Genomic DNA, 5,789 nt, shown 5'->3' on the forward strand with positions numbered 1-5,789 from the left:
CAGTATTGAAGATCCTATAGAGGCTACTTGGTTGACCCAGGTTACTGGCTGCCCAGCAGTAGCATCATCAAGTTATTAAGTGGTCATTGAATGTTTTGAAAGCCTACTTTACTTGTTACTGGGGCTTATAGCAAGATCAGTGTGGGTCTCTGTGACCATGGGACTCAGTCCTCTGGGGAAGATGGACGTTGCACAATTTCTGATATGATGAGAGATGCAAGGGATAAGTATAGCATGCTACTGGGATGGTATGACATGGACTTAATTCTCATTTGGTGGCAGCAGCATCTTCTCTGATGTGTTTAAACTCAGACCTCCAGACTAGGCCACTGTCTAGTTTTGGTTTGGTTTGTCTTCTGGTTTTATTTTGCCACTTTAGTGGAGATTTTATGGTTGGAAATAAGGTCTAAAGTATTTCATACATTTTTAAAGCAGTACTTTGGATATTGTATGAACTCGGAATGGGTGTGAAACGTGTGTCACCCTAAGATGTCCCTAGGAGGTTCCCTGAGGCCTCTGATCAGAATGCCAGCTACGTAAGGGCAGAGATCTTGGGTAATTTTCTTCATTACTATATCCCTAGGGCCTGGCCCAGGGCCTAACACAGTTGGCACCCAATAAATGAGTGAATAGTGCTGAACTCATAGGTCTATGGTAAATACTTGTTGAATTAAATTTTGATTGCATATCTCTCTCAGTTTAAGCCCATCTCTGACAAAATTAATTATTTTGGTTTCTTGGTATAGGCAAGAGTTCTCACGTTAAGTCTTTCCCCCCACCCCCACATGAGCCTTTTTACTAATTCTAAAGCAGTAGTTCCCAGCCTGGGACCAAAACATGTGAACTAGTTTTTTTTCTTTTGTCAAGTAGTGAGAAATTAAGAAAAAGACCTAAGATCGTTTCATTAAGAGAACTTCTTTTTTTTTTCCATCAAAAAAGTAGTAAAGGCAGGGCTTCCCTGGTGGCGCAGTGGTTGAGAGTCCGCCTGCCGATGCAGAGGACACAAGTTCATGCCCCGGTCCGGGAAGATCCCACATGCCGCGGAGCAGCTGGGCCCGTGAGCCATGGCTGCTGAGCCTGCGCGTCCGGAGCCTGCGCTCCGCAACAGGAGAGGCCGCAACAGTGAGAGACCCGCATACGCAAAAAAAAAAAAAAAAAAAAAAAAAAAAGTAGTAAAGGCAAACTTAAAGGACTGTCTTCCATTCTATATTGAACATCTGTGGCTTTCTTTAAAACAAAAAACCAACTCATTCTGTTGTCTTTGTTTTCCTTAATTAGCCAGGAACTGTTAAACTTTTCCAGACTCACATCAACTGCCAGACAGGCCTTTGGGGGCACAGCTCTGGAACTCAACAGGGCAGTGTTCACAAAGAAGGTCAGCTACCAGAGAATTTTGAGGATGGCATTTCGCTGTGGTGGAATCCATCTTTTTTTCTAGACACCTCCTTCAAGTATTTAAGAATGATTTTGTACCATTTATGAACAGCTATATAGCTTTTATGGCTGGTGACAAGCCAGCCCAGCAGGCACCTCAGGGATGCTCAGAAGTGCTTGTTTAACTGCTTTGGAAATGAGCAGACTTCTAGTGACCATTAAGTCTAGCAAGTTCTGGGTTCTCGGCATCTGCATTATCCATTGCAGGGTTTGCAATGACCCATCTATATTTAAGTTTTAAATATCATTAAACTAATATTGGAGTTCCGAGGGTCACATACATTTACTTTATTCTGATGATAAAAGTTTTACATACATATGTGTGTATATATATACATATATATACACTCCCCCATAAGTTGGATATTATATACAGATACATACATACATATGAAAATGTAGACAAATATGTGTGTGTAGGTAGTCTATGGTCTGAATGCTTGTCTTCCCCCCCCAACCACCACCAACACCTAAACCCCGAAGGTGATGGTATTAGTAGGTGAAGCCTTTGGGAAGTAATAAGGTCATGAAGGCAGAGCTGTCATAACTGGGATTAGTGCTCTTATAAAAGAGATCCCACAGAACTCCCTAGACCCTTTCACCATGTGAATATACAACAAGAAGTTTGCAGCCCGGAAGAGGGCTCTTACCCAACCATGCTGGCACCTTGATCTTGGACTTTGCAGCCTCCGGAACTGTAAGAAAAAATTTTCTGTTGTTTACAAGCTACCCAGTCTGTGTTATTTTGTTATAGCAGCCCGAACAGACATAGGTAGGTAGGTAGATAGATAGGAAGATAGAAATAGAGATGAGGAGAGGAGAGAGAGAAAAGTTACCCATTATTCTAAAATCCAGAGATTCCTACCTTTCCATCTATTGTCATGTTTTTAATTATCCAAAGAGTTTCCAGTGTCAGTCACTTAATGCCCTCAACGTAGAAGGATAAGCCATAGTTAGAACATGTTTAAAGATGCTTTTCCAAGGAAAAGATTTTCCAGTATATCTGAAGCTTCTGGTTTGAAATCTCTTTGACGCCCTTCTACTTATTCTTTTTTTTTCTTTATTTTTATTTTATTAATTTATGTTTTGGCTGCCGTTGGGTCTTAGTTTCGGCACGTGGGATCTTTCGTTGTGGCGCGTGGTTTTCTGTCTCTAGTTCTGGCGTGTGGGCTCCAGGGCACGTGGGCTCTACGTAGTTCGCGGCATGCGGGCTCTAGTTGAGGCGCTCGAGCTCAGTAGTTGCAGCGTGTGGGCTTAGTTACCCTGTGGCATGTGGGATCTTAGTTCCCTGACCAGGGAACGAACCCACATCCCCTGCATTGGAAGGTGGATTCTTTACCACTGGACCACCAGGGAAGTCCCCCTTCTACTTACTCTTAAAAGATTTCTTTTTATCCAGAAAGAAAAGAGTATAAGTGTGGTTTTCCACATCTAATATCTTCCTCTGCCTTGTCATGGTCTAATTATTCAATCTGTATATATGACCTGAAAAATAAGTTCCACTAAATCTATATCTATAAATAATGCCAGTGGGCAAGTTATGCTAACTGGATACATAGAAATACCACCATTTGACGGATGAGTGAGGGTCCAAAATATCTCTCTGAATTGCTGAAGGATCCCTGGTTCTTTCTGCCACAAATGTTGCACTTTTAGCTTTGGTAGTGGGTTCATTTGTTCATTCAACAAATATTTACTGAGTGCATACTAAGTGCCTGGCAGAAGTAGAGGCACTGGGGATATAGTAGTGAACTAAATAGACAAAAGTCCCTCCCCTTCTGGAGTGTACATTCCAGTGAATGAGGGCGTGGACTCAAATTAAACTTACTAGTTCAAATCCCAGTTCCACCACTATAGTTTGGAATCTATAGTGCGACATTTTAGTGTGACCTACTGTCTCTCTAAAACAAGGACAGTGATAATAGCTTTAACTAAGTGAATGGCAGTTGAGCCAGCTAGAAGTGATCCAAGATATAGTTTAGAGGTAGAGTCAACAGGATTTGCTGATAGATTGAGTGCAAGGAAAAAGGAGTCATGGATGACTCCAAGGTTTTTGTCCTGAGTAACTGGAAGCAGGGGATTGCTAACTATGGGGTGGGGAAGGCTGTGAAGGAGACAAGGTTGGTTTTTGGCTGTGTTAATTTTGAGATTCTATTAGACGGCCAAGTAGTAACTGTTAAATTAACCCTGGAAGGACTTCCTGGTGGCGTTAAGACTCCACTCCATGGGCCCAATGCAGGGGGCCCGGGTTCAATCCCTGGTCAGGGAACTAGATCTCACATGCGTGCCGCAACTAAGAGTTCTCATGCCACAACTAAGGAGCCCACATGCCACAACTAAGGGGCCTGCGTGCCACAACTATGGAGTCTGCTTGCCACAACTAAGAACCAATGCAACCAAATATTTTTTTTAAATCCTCTTAATTTCCATAAACCTCAATTTCCTTACTTGCAAAATGGATTTAATAACCACCTCATAGGTTATGAAAATGAAAATAGAAATTTGTAAAGCATGTAGCCCAATAATCTAATCTAGCATTCAATATGCAATAGGCGATCGACCTACATTCCTTCTCTTAAAGCTAGATTATAAACGTGATGGTTTACACCACGTCGGTGAAAGAAAACTGTACTCTCTAAGGCCCTTGTAGCAAAGCAAATAATTACTATGCCTAATAAAGTTAAAAGCTCTGATCCGTATCTGCAAAAGGCAGACTGGAGATTAGGCCTGGGTTTTGAAGAAAGGGAAATACGCAGGAAATTGACACAGGGCGTAGTTAAGTGACAGGTTGCCCTAGCGACCACACTCCCCAGCAGCCCTCGCGCAGTCAGACACCTTCGCGGATTGGACACCTCCATAGGAAGCGTGTGGTGGGGGGAGGGGACAGGCGCGAGGTACTGTGGGTAGGAGACGGCCGTTGACGGAGGCGCCATTTTGTGAGGCGGCCGTACCCCGTTGGAATCCCCTGGCACAAAACCGCTACTGCTGCTACTTCCGTCCTTCCTGGGGGTAAGTGCGGCGGCCGCCCGTAATGACCCGCGGTTCTTTCTGTTGGAGCAGGCCCTGCAGAGCCTCCCTGTCAGCCGCGGGCGGCGATCGATCAGCTCCAGCCGGATCTCTCGAAGGGCTACCGGAGGCATTGGAGAGCCGCGCCCCTCCTCGCCGCTAGCGCTGTCAGCTTTCAGAGAGCGTTCTCCCGCCCAGCTCGAGGCCCTCTTCTTTCGGGCTCTGAGTGTGCCCCTGTCGGGACGTGTTTCCGACTACCCAGCCCGGCTGAGCATGAAGCCGTCGTTTGTCCCTCGGGTACTTCTCAGGGGCGCCCTGACAGTCTCTAGCCGCCATCGCCCCGCAGCTTGACCTGAATCAGCCCTCTCCGGAAAGCTGTTCGGTGAAGGCTGATCTGCGGGCTGGGAACCTCTTGGGGGTCGGGAGGCGGGTGTGCAGGCAGGAAGAGAAAGCCGGACGCCTGAGTTGGTCGCGCAGGCCGTGGCGCCGCCATCTCGGCCGCGGCACCCCGCGGAGGTGGGTCCGGGCAACTGCCCAGGCGATGAGGGGAGGCATCAGAGATTCTGCCTAGGGCCTGGTTTCTCCCGGATGGTTCTCTTCCATTTGTTAATTCAGTAAATGTTCGTTGAGCGCCTGCCTAGAACGGGCGCCAGGGACGGCTGTAAGTAGTTTCTCGGACCGCGCACGCATCGAACGCAGTCTAGCTCTGTGACGTTTTACCACCGCCGGTGCGCAGCTGAGCCAGGCTGGCCACCTCAAGAACCTGTGACGATTATTGTTACCTAGGAATTAAGTCGTGTGGAGGTTTACCCTTGTTTGAGATAGCTTTGGACCAGCCGTTGCGTTTTAAATGGAGTAGATTTTCAATCAACTCAGCATCGGGCTTCTGAAAGGTTTTAAGCTTTTCATAAGTAATTTTTGAATTTCGTTTCGCTCCTTGTATTAATACAGACACTTTGATTAATGTTTTAATGGTCAGCTATCCCAATGGAGTTGCTTTGATTCAGAACACAGGGAGCTGATTGCAGCTGTGCCCTTTTTGCTTTGTAATCCTACAGCAGCAGCAGGGAAGGAACCTTCTGCTCGTATCCTTTTATGGGTTTATTATTGAATGTGGAATCTAATATTTTTCACTGTGCTTCGCCTTCCTGCTATGTTCACTGTTAGCAAAATGTTAGCTTGATTTTAATGTTGACAGTTGGTCCCCACTTCCCTCCCCACCCCCCCAACTTTAGATAATCACTGTTAATGGTTTAATGAAATTCCAGTCTCAGTAGTATAACAGCTATGGAACAGTTGACTTACGTGATCTCTCAGATTTGCAGCAACCTATCTCTTTTGTCTCCTAG

The sequence above is a fragment of the Mesoplodon densirostris genome, chromosome 10, assembly GCF_025265405.1.
Source record: "Mesoplodon densirostris isolate mMesDen1 chromosome 10, mMesDen1 primary haplotype, whole genome shotgun sequence".
Lineage (NCBI taxonomy): Eukaryota > Metazoa > Chordata > Mammalia > Artiodactyla > Ziphiidae > Mesoplodon > Mesoplodon densirostris.